This window comes from Pyrus communis, chromosome 2 (genome assembly GCF_963583255.1).
Source record: "Pyrus communis chromosome 2, drPyrComm1.1, whole genome shotgun sequence".
NCBI classification, from domain to species: domain Eukaryota; kingdom Viridiplantae; phylum Streptophyta; class Magnoliopsida; order Rosales; family Rosaceae; genus Pyrus; species Pyrus communis.
The window spans coordinates 12708269-12720835 of record NC_084804.1 but is presented as its reverse complement, the minus strand read 5'-3'; positions in this window follow the sequence as shown (position 1 = coordinate 12720835).

Here is a 12567-nt window from a genome sequence, read left to right as displayed (position 1 = left end):
AAATTAATATAAGATGTTGACGTGACTTAACTGTGACCGTTCAAATAGGAGGAGAGGAAAGGGAAAGGACAAAAAGAGGAGAGAAAATCCTACTCCAACAAATATATATAGGCAACCATTTTGTTCCCTTCGAAAATTTTAAAATTGGGTAAAGCCATAAAACTCAATTCATAAATCAAGATCTTGAACTTCATAATTTTCACAAAACGATTAATGCGAAATACGTAAATCACATACATTGATAATTAGTCGTCAAACATCATCTACAACCTTTAACTTGAGAGTTGCAAGCCTGCAACATAATATACAACGGGAGGTCCACACAAATTTAGTCTTGAAGGCTGAAAAAATAAATAACAAAAAAACCTATTCTAAAGCAGTAAAAACCAAATCGCCGTCGCCGCCACATCCTCAAAGGAAGCCAAACTCCGAACAAAAAAAATAGACACTAGACTTAGATTCCCTTTACAATACCCTACAAATATATACAAACAAAAAATCATATGGATAAAGATGAAACTAAGAGGTATTGTGACGAAGACCACAGAACACGTGGCCTCAACGAGAATTTGGCATGTCGGTTGAGAGAAGAAAAGTGGGGAAGGAAAATGAATCTGATATCCAATTGATATTATTTTAGAATAAAAAATAAAAATCGGCCGCACTTATAAAGATGGATTTTCAAGTCAAGTCAAATCAAATCCAAAGCTCAATATGACATTAAATGCTAAATATTTCATTGGGCTATGTTTCTTGACCCTGTAAAACTTCATTATGTCAAGATAGACAGAATTAAACTTCGTTTTGGTCCATTAAAGTAATTAAGTAAAGCACTCATCTGAAATTAGGTAGCGATTTTGCTTTCAATGATTAACCACTTTGTAGTTTGTAGGTTAAACTTATGTCTTCTATTTTCAGTTGTACAACTATACTGGTGGTCTCCTGTTTGTTGATTTTCTTCAACTTTTCGTAGATGAATTCCGACGCGGCTTTACAGAAAAGGATACGGATCTCAAAGCAAGGGGATTTTCACATATAAATGGGGTCCTTGGGTATTGAAAATGACAGAAATATTATGTGTGGGGGTTTGCGTAGTGAAGCTTAGATGGATTACATTTTTCCTTTTTTAATAACAAAATTGGAACTTGAAATATCTGGCTGGAGGTTTTGGGCTATACAAGTCCAGAATTGCAGATGTGTTCATTGAACTCAATAGTAATGCAGAGCTCTCAATCTGTTTTATTCATTTTGTTGCTGCGCTAAATTAACTCTATGTATTATTGCTTACCAATTAATCGCTCTCCCCCCGCCGCCCCCACCCCCCCTCTCTCTCTCAAAGGAAAAACATTTGTTTTTTGGCCGGTCCATAAAATTAAATATCAAAATACAAATATATCGTCATCGGGGTTTATCTTGGTTTCTCTGGGAAAAATGGGGGGTTAACTGTAATATCTCAGATTAATTATGAATTGTCTAGGAATCTAATTACCAATCGTGGAATTCACAAAATTTATCGAGAGAGAGAGAGAGAGAGAGAGAGATCCCAGCATCTTATATGAAATCCATAAAAATTATACCAGCGTAACAATGATATTAGCAGAAACACAATGACTCTGTACTAAATAAAAAATAAAACATAGTTCATATGCAAATCTATGGTGAGCTTGGATAAACATGGTTGCTGATGACCTTCTTGGTATCTGAGTCGGAACCAGAGCAAAACCATTTGACAATTTGATCAAGCATCATTCTTTTCACTAACCTCTTCTTCACAGGGAACACACTTCCAGCTTTTGGCTTGAAAATCCATGGCTCAGCCTTGTTGTGGAGTTCCACCATTTGTTCTTGTTGAGATGGGTTCTTCAACTTCAAATTCAACTTCATCATTTGCTCCTCCTCCACTGCTTCTGAAGCTTTCTTCTTCATCGCCATCTATAACTTTCTCTTTTTCTTTTTTTTCTTTTTTTTTTTAACTGTATGCTTGGATGTGCTATATATGAAGTTATGAACTTCTGATCCTCCATGAGATGAGTTTATATAGTGAAAAAACGCAGAAGCAGCCAAGAATGGTTTTAATGCCCGAGTACTGATAGGAAGACTAAATTTAGAGATTAAAATTACAAACTAAATAATGTGTTACTAATAAAAATAAACACATATATTAACGTTAAAGTAATAAACTAATCATCAATTTACATGTCCTTTAATTTTCAAAATTTAATCTCTCTAACTCTAATTCTTAATGCCCACGGCAGATGTGGTGGCAGAATATTTTCAGGGACCATTTGAGTCCAGCACTGATAATGACCTTGATCGCTTCAATTCTCCGATTGACTTTGTCTGTCACGATTGAGAATATTTCGTCATAAATGTGGGATTGGCCTGAAGTTCAACCTTGTCTTGGTGTTGTGGCGTGGAAGTCTTCAAACTGAAGACGTGATTTGACATGATTTGTCTGCCACCAGCAAAATTGAAAGAAGGTCTTCACTTGGTCGTTTTTCATGCAATTGTGCTTTTTCTTCCATGCATTAAATGGCAAATGGAGAAAATGATTGCAAGCTATAGGCTGGGTGGAGCAAAGGATTTAAGACCATCTCTAACTAGTGGCTAGTCAGAAGGCTCATTTTAGTTTTATGACCCTTCAAGATTTTTCAAGATATTAATATTTTAATAAACAGTACATGATCATATTTATTTCTGTCTCCAACCAAGGGTCAGAAGGTTATAGGGCTCGTTTTAGCCCTGTCACGAAAAACCGTCTCCAACCGAGGGCCAAAGGGTCATAGGACCAAACATAATTTATAATTTAAATTTAAAAACTACAAGAACTTAAATTCAAATTCAACAATTTAAATTTAAAAACTATAACGATAACCGGCCCAAAAAACCAAAACAATTAGAATTAAAATTTAATGAATGGTTTAGGTATTTGTAAGAAAAAAAAAATAGAACTTTTAAGAATTTAAAAAAAAAAAATTTTTTTTTGAATACAACGGCTAGCTGACTAGTCGTTGCATTCAAATTTTTTTTTTAAACAATCCTGTCGGTTATAACCGACATGAATACATTTAATTTTTAATATAAATATATTCCTGTCGGTTATAACCGACAGGAATGCTATATTTTCTGGCCAGCCCTCCAACCCTCTAGTCCTTTTAGGCCATCTCCAACCGAAGGGTCCAGAGGGCTAGATGACCGAAAATAGCTCGAAAACCGTCTCCAACCGAGAGCTAGGCCAGAGGGCTTTGGAATCTGAGAGGGCCCCACGGAATCGGGGAGGGCTAGAGGGCTGGAGGGCTGGCTGCAAGCAGCTAGCCGGCCAGCCAGCCAGCCAGCCCGGGGCTGGCCAGAAAATTCAGTTTTCCTGTCAGTTATAACCGACAGGAATGCTTAAGAAAAAAAATTCAAATGCAACGGCTAGCTGACGTCAGCTAGCCGTTGCATTTGAATTTTTTTTTTATAGTTTTATTATTATTTTTTATTTACAAAATTTTTCCTGTAACTTCTATTTTTAATATTTTTTTTAAATTCTATTTTTTCCTATAACTTTTATCTTACAAAATTTGTTTCATTTTTTTTTTAAATTCCATTTTTTCCCTATAACTTCTATTTCACATAGTTGCTTTATTTTATTTTAAATTTTATTTTTATCCTACAACTTCTATTTCACAAAATTTGTTTCATATTTTTTTTAAATTATATTTTTTTCCTATAACTTCCTAAGCCATTATACAACATTAAATTAAATTAAGTAACATTAAACAATATGAAATAACATTAACCAAAATACAAATTATACATCATAAAAAAAACATTTAACAACATGAAACTTAAACAACATTTTAAAAAATATTTAATAACATAAAACTTAAACGCCTACTCCATGCTTCTTTTGGCCCAAAGATGTGCAACAAGATCATGTTGTAGGTACTTGTCTGTGGCACGAGAACGTATCATTCTATAGCGCTTCATGTACTCATTTATAGAGATACTACCAGTTCTTGGATTGAAAGGCAAATTAGGCCTATCATATATTTTTGCATGAGCCCTTCTTGACCTATTTGGATCCTCTTGGTCGTCATCGGACTGTCCATCAATATACTCATCTCGCTCATCCTCCACTATTATATTGTGTAATATGATGCAAGACATCATGATGGAGTCCAAATTTTCTCGACTCCACCCTCTTGCCAGTTCGCTAATAATCTTCCACCATGCTTGTAGAATACCGAAAGCTTTCTCAACATCTTTCCAGTATGCCTCTTGGTGTAAGGTAAACAACTTTTCTGCGTCATTCCTAGGGTTTGGAATTGCTTGGACAAGTGTCGCCCACTTTGGGTAGATGCCATCTGCCAAGTAATACCCCATATTGTATTGACGGTTGTTGATGTAGTAGTGAAGTTGAGGTGCTTTACCTTCCGTCAAGTTATTGAAGAGGGGTGAACGCCCAAGAACTGTAATGTCATTTTGGGATCCAGGGACTCCAAAGAAAGCATGCCAAATCCATGTGTCATATGAGGTAACCGCCTCTAACACAACAGTTGGCTTTCTCGACCTTCCGCTAGAGCCTCCTTACCATCCGGTGGGACAGTTCTTCCAATCTCAATGCATGCAGTCTAATGACCCTATCATGCCTGGAAACCCATGGTCTTCAGCTTTGCGAATGAGCCGATTTAGATCTTCTTAATTTGGCTCGCGGAGGTACTCGTCTTTGTGAACCTGAACAATTGTGTCACAGAACTGTTGAAGAATATCAAGGCATGTAGACTTAGACATACCATGGGTTTCATCCATCGAATCAGCTGGGGAGCCATAGGCCATCATTCAAAGTGCAACAGTAACCTTCTGATAAGTTGAGAAACCAGGGCGGCCTGCTCTGTCCAGCTTCTATCGAAAGTATGGATTAACTTGCTGGACATCTGAAATCCTCTTTTGTGTACACCGAGTTGGGGTTGAAGTAGTTGTTCATCAGATTGGCATGCGACATTGCTCTGTTTCGTGATTTGTAAGATTAACTAGCAATAGAGCCATCGCATTGAGGTTGTTCCTCAGTTGGTTGACACACCATGGCTGCTGCCATGTTTTGTTTGTTGTGCCTTACTTGAACTTCTTCATCACACTCCTCATCTTCTCGTCTCATTTGCGCCCATTTTGCTTCCAATTTGGAATTGGATGAGGAATCCCAGTTGGAATCCGAAGAGGATCTAAAGTTGGAATTCATTGCAAACTTGAATTGAAAAAGATTGAATTGAAAGAGATTGAATTGAAATAGATTGAATTCAAAGTTGTGTGAATTATAGCCCAATATCCACCCTATTTATAGCAAAAGAAAAATTCAAATCCAACGGCTAGCTGACGTCAGCTACCAACGACTATCTGACATCATGCTGAAGTCACTTAGCCGTTGGATTTGAATTTAAGTTGTAGTTTTTAAATAATAAATTATGTTTGGCCTTATAGCCCTTTGACCCTCGGTTGGAGACAGTTTTTTGTGGCAGGGCTAAAACGAGCCTTCTGGCCCTCTGACTCTCGGTTGGAGACGGAGGCAAATATGGCCTTATACTGTTCATTAAAATATTAATATATTGGAGAATCTTGGAGGGCCAGAGGGCTAAAACGAGCCCTTTGGCCAGCTCTCGGTTGGAGGTGGCCTTAGATTCCACAATCCTTTGGCCTAACCCTCGGTTGGAAATGGTTTTCGGGTTATTTTCAACCCTCTGGACCCTTCGGTTGGAGATGGCCTAAATATGGTGCGTGAACTAAAGGCCAATTTGGTCTTACTCGTTGGCTTCAGTTTAATGGGTTGCCGATGATGTATGCCTATAACTAGACGTAATATTGGTGCATTTGGTATGCATTCGGAGTTAAACACGGGTTGAGAGAAAATCAAAGAGTAAGAGTGAAAGATTTCTTGGGAGAGAGTAAGTTTTGGGGAAATACTGTGAGAGGATGTACAAGGATTTTGAGATTAGGTTATGTTGATTTAAAGTGTATCTTGTACTTGTTATTTTCATAGTTAAAATCAATATATTTTTTAGGGACGTAAGCAGGATTTTGCTGAACTTTGAAAATTTCTCGGTAATTTTTTTTTTGTTTTTTTGTTTTCATCTACTCAATTGTGCTTTGTATTGTGGTGTAATTGTTATCTGAATCCCGGTTTCGCACAATAATAAATTTGTGGAAAACAATGGAACATGAAAGGCATATCATTAATTGAGAAATTGGATTGGAGAGCTTTCTAACAATTTATTTTTTGGTTCTCGTTTTATGTAATTGATTAAAAAGAGAGTGCAAATGAATAAAATGAAAGTGTGAAAGCTACGATCGTAAGATAGTAAGAGTTTGTTTGATACCAATTATTTAAAAATTAATTGAATTAGTTAACTCATGAAATTCCAGTTATATTGAAAATAGATGCCAAGGATTTCATAAACCTTCTAATCCTATCATTTTTTTTTTAAATTTGGAATGAACGAGGAATACATATTCCACTTAGCAAAACATCAAATCGTATCATTAACATCAAACCCAATATCGTGACTGAAATATTGAAGTGGCTTTAGTAAAGGTTGTACACCATCAGACTCATGATCACCACACACGTGGGACATATATAAAATACGAATCTAATCAACTTGTTCCAACGCTAGCTATCTAGCATGATGAGTCACTAACCGTCCACCAACCTATCAATTCACCAATGTTTTTGCTTTGCTCGCGACGAAAGTAATGCTATCAAACCACACTAAATTTCCATCACCAGAGATACTTTAGTATTTTAATCCGAACAAAATTGTATTATTTTTAATAAATAAAACTCTAATATGTACATATATAGCTTCTTCGTACATATAAATATGGTTAAACTTTATTAATTTGGAATAATTAAAGATGTAGACCGCAAAAGAGTGGAACTTAAATTGTTTACTTCATTTATACATGCATGACCGACTACCATAAAAGATAGTGATCCGTTTCTTTGCACTTCCAGTTTTACAATATAACATGCATATTGGGGTGGTGTTCTGAACACTTTTTCTACGGAAAGAAAAATTGAAAGTATCTTATCATAGAATATGAGCACTCATGTCATGGGCCACGGTCAATTGACTCATGGAAAGAACAGAGAAAGTATCTTATTATGATTTATGAAAAGGAATCCGAGCACTCATGGGTCACATCAATGGCATTGTTACTAACAAGATGGAAACACCTTAAATATAGCTGAATGTTTCTTTATTTTCTACTTTTATAGCTTGACATCTCTTACAGTTTTATGGGTTAAATTTTTGGCCTGTATTGAACCCTTCTGATTGTAAAATGGTGCTCTTCCAATTTTTTCGTATTTTCTTCCACTCTTTATATATAAATGACTCGGTGAACATCCAGGATTTAGATGGAGAAGAACTTTGATATGCCACAGAGATTTTACATTGTTTTACAAATCAATCACATACTATTAAGGGATACATCCAATGACATCCTCGTAAGTTATCTGATTGTGTTATTGTATGTTTTTTTGGATTGAAAAATTGAAGTCCTTTTCAAGTTTAAATTGTAAAAAAACTACAGAAAAGGCCAAAAGAGGGTTGATGTCAGGTACATGGTGGGAAGCAGCATATTCATGGACCATGTGACCTGGTCTCCATGCCACTGTTTTCCTTAGAGTGACATTTTGTAATCATCGTCCAATTGGCACCAAAATGTGTCACTTATTTTGGAAAATTTGGTCCTTTTACAACGTAAAAATTAATTTAGGAGAGTGAGTTTGGCAATTTTTATATAGTTCCTCATCAAATTAGTTGAAGAAAAGTAGATTGTGAGAGATTAACGGAGTTTGGTAATGTTACTTCCCTTTTTTTTATAAGGAGTGTGCTAACCACGCACCTCATTTTACTTCTTATACACCCCTTGATAATTTATATCTGTTGATCTTCTTCAATTCATCCAATCCGACAGCCGAAAATTAAAAAAGATATGTGAAAAGTGAAATAAAATGTGTGGATATCACACCTCTTTTTATAATTGGTGAGTGATCATCGCCTTATTAATTAGCAAACACAATCCATGATTGGAAAATTTAAGACATATGATCTTGTACTTGTTAGACATTTTCTAAAAGCATCGTTACATGCAATTCCGTCAACAACATCGAGATGCATACTTGGAGCTAGTTTCCAATGATTTGATGCCATTTGGTTGAGTAGAAAAAGGCATCAAAGTGTAATTATATTTTCTTTATCGTTTATTAATTCCTATACATGATCCAAATCTTCAAACTAGCCAATCCATTAACTTCGGACATAATAATCATGCGAGCCTTAGAAAAAGGTCTCCTACGTTCGTCCCCCTAGACTTGTGGGACGCCCTTTCGGCATAAAGAAAGTAAAATAAAAACTATGAAGAATTCAACCTGCCTATTAGTTGAGAAAAATCTGGCGTGTCAAATTGTCAATGTCATATTGTTTGTATTATCAAGATGCTATGCACATACTTTTTTTTTTTTTTTTTTTTTTCACTTTGTGTATATATATATTTTAAATAATGTTAGAGAGATTAAATTTGTAGATTAAGTTTTGTAAATTAAATGATATAAAAGTTGATGGTAAGATTATTACTTAAACGTTGATAAACGTGCTTATTTTTTATTGGTGACAAATAATTTAATTTGCAATTTTAGCTTATAAATTTCATCTTCCTAGCATTACTCTTTTTTTAATTTTGTATTTTGATCATCTTCAATTCATTCGATATAATATCTAAGAATTGAGAGAGATCTGTGGACAACATCATTTTATCCTAAATTGGTATAATTTTAATATTTTATAGTGTAAAATGAAAAGTTCAAACATTACCCCTTAAAAAATACCCCAAATTTCAAGAGTGTGAAATACTGTTAACCTTGAAATCAATCATTTTCTTTTCTTCTAGTGAATCTCCTCTGTCCATGACATCTCTCCTAATTTCAGTCATGGAACTTGTGTTTGTTAATAAGGTGATGATCACTCATCAATTTTGATGTTAAAAATTAACATGATTTCTGACAATGAGTATAAAACATAGGGTCCCATTTATATCACATATTCGTCACATATGGTATTATTGGGATCCTTTGTTTGTGTATGTGCACACTCCCCCCAACTACGTTGTATTAAAAAAATATCTTTGATTTTCATTTTGAAAGGAGTTGCATGTAAAGCATGAACAATTTCATGGAATATTTAAGAAGAAGATTTCCAAACCAACACCCCACCCCCACAAAAACATTCTATTAAGAAACTACGTACACACACATCACCACATAAAGAAAATAGTTAGAAAGGGGACGTTTGCACATGTGGACTGTATTCAATATAAATAACCAACTATATTATTATTAATTAGTAGTGGGTTTTTCTAAAGCGGGTACACCGTATATTGACATGGTCTCTTGCGAAATAGTTGCATGATGTAAGTTGTTGGTAAATCATCATATACAACCTGTATATTTGTATACTATGGTGGGTTTGGGTAAACGTGGTTGCTCTTCTTGGTGTTTGTTCTTTCAGCTTTGTAAGCAGAAGTGGAAGGACAAACCTGGACTATTTGATCAAGAATCATGCTCTTAACTAACCTTCTCTTTGTAGGAATTACGCTCCCTGGTTTTGGTTTGAACGTTTTTGGCTCCTCATCTGAAATGTCGCTCTTCATTTCCATCTCCATACTTTGTGTTAGAGAGCGTATGAGAGTGTATATAGTAGGTGCTGTTATGCTTTCTTTTTCTTAACCTTTCGGGAGCTTATATAAGCGGAAAGAGATCATCTCCAGATCTTTTCGTCCAAAATCCAAGGATCAAGTGATCTGGATTTTTAAAATTTGATCTAATAGCTAAAAACAGAGAAATTAGTAAAATTTTTTAAGAATTATAATAATTTTATGTTGTTTGATCAGATTTAAAAATTCAGATCACTTAATCCCTGAATCATGGAGGAAAAGATGCGAAAAAGATCTCTTTCCTATATAAGCGCAGAAGGTTGATAAAGGGTTTGATGACGCATAGGGTACGTCGTGATTGGTGACGCAACCGCTGAAGTTCAAGCGTGGGAGTGAACTTCTTTCAGCATGAAACTGGCCCTACTGCCTTTTGTTGACTGGGTATTGGCTGGTCATCACCTGCCACCAACTATTATAATACGGTAATACCCCAGTTGCTTTCTTTCGTAGATTTCTTTCCCGTCAACCTCCAAGGCATATTCCTAGGCCGCATTTTGTGCAGTGTGAGAAAACTCGACATGGCAAACATATATATATATATATATATATATATATATATATATATATATATATATATATATATATATATAGACCTTTTAAGAGAAGGAATTTTTATTTTTTAAAAAACATGGGGATATCTTTTTGACTATTAAATTTAACTTTAATGAAATTCTGTGGTTGAGATTAAATTACAGACCACAGAATCTTAATCACAGGATTTCATTAAAGCCAAATCTAACGGTCAAGAAGATGTCCTCATTTTTTTTTTTTTTGAAAAATGGGGATTCCTTCCCTTAAATGCTTCCTATGTGTGTGTATATATAAAAAATATATTAGGCAACCATTTTGTTCCCTTCGTAAATTTAAAATAGGGTAAAGTCATATGACCCAATTCATAATTCAAGATCTTAAACTTCATAATTTTAACAAAACGATTAATGCAAAATACATAAATCACATACCCTTGATAATTAGCTGTCAAAGATCATCTACAATCTTTAACTTGAGCGAATCATCCGTTGGTGTGGTGGAAATTAGGTTTCTCTCTCTAGCCTTACTTGCACGCTAAAACTCTAATACTTGTTTTTCATTAGTGTACAATTAGATAGATATGTGCACCTTTATAGGCAAAGAGAGGACTCGATTTCTAATAAAGCTCATAATTAATTATCACTCATTCATCATGATAATAAAATAAAAAATCAATTCTCATAATTTGACTAAAAATGATTACTTCCAAAGTTTTTCCAAAAGGTGAAGCTTTGTTACCGATTTGAGTACCGATGTAATACATCCAAATTCAGGTGTAGTCAATTAAAGTTTTAAAAAGTCGATACAAATACGTAGGTATTCAAAATATCATAGATTTTGAAGGATTTCATTAAGTATGTGATTTTGTAGGATTTGAGAGTGAATTTTATGCATAACATAAGCAATGATTTTGTAGGATTTGAGAGTGAATTTTATGCATAACATAAACAATTAAAATCCGACCTACACCCCTAAGATTTCTTTTCAAGGTTGTATCTCAAGCTGACTTCTCTATCTCTAACCACCCCCACTCGCCCCTTTCCTTTCTATGCTATGCAAAGCATCCATGGCTGCCATTTGCCTACCCTCCATGTTTTTTTATTCCTTGTCAGCACCATCATCTCAGTTTTGTTCTAAACTCTAGCAGATAGAAGTGCAGAAATGTGTAGCTTCCGTCGTTAGGGTATACTGAGTTGATGCGTGGACTTAACAAATGCATTGTTTGGTTGGACAAAAGCTTTATTTGGATCCGGATTATTTGTGTGGCTAAATTAGGAGTTTATATCTTGAATACATTGTTTAGCCATACCATTCAAATAGGATTTTATGTCTTATGGGTTTGTAGTTCAATGTTTTTTTGGCAAAATTATTAGGTATTATGAGTCAATACTTCTGGGTTTGTAATTCGATTTTTTTTCCCATGGAACATACCTCATCGGAACATATAACTTGCAATTATGGGTTTAGGGTTCCTAATGCGTCGGTTTGTGTTCAGTAGGTAATGAAGAAGTTTTAACCACAATCCTTAGATTTATTAAAAATGATCCAACAGCTATACATGTGATTATCAATTTTTTCTTTCTTTCTAAATCCTAAGAAATCCATGAAAGAAGTCCATAACAATCCATAGAAATCTATAATTGAAATTCATAGAAATCTTCCAAAATCCGTATAGAATTGTAGAATTTATTAATATCTTTTGAAATCTGTCACTTAAAAAAAGTCTATTAAAATCCTCTGAAATCCAAATTGACTACACCCTCAGATAAACTTGTTTGTACCATACTTGACCAATCCCGAAACTACTGAGCACCGATCAACAGTATACTGTCAATGACCCACAAGACTTTCCCTCCAACCAGGAGGCCAATTACAATGCGACATGTGTCGGTATCATAGGCCAATCACAGCGCAACACGTGTTGATATCAGAGGCAAATCACAGCACGACACGTGTCAATGTTAGAACAAAACTAGAAACTCTCTTCTATAAAAGGGGATCATTCTCCCACAATAATCCCTCATGTCATTTGTACTAAACTATTCACTATAACTCACTAAAGGAGAGCTTGAACTTATGTATTTTTGTAAACCCTTCACAATTAATGAGAACTCCTCTACTCCGTGGACGTAGCCATGGAACAAACTTGACACTATTTTCGGGTTATTTTCGGCCCTCTGGCCACTATTTTGAGGAGTTGGCCCTTTGGACCCTTCGGTTGGAGGTGGCCTTAGATTCCACAACCCTTTTGTCAAGTTTACAAAAGCTTCACCTACAAAGTTT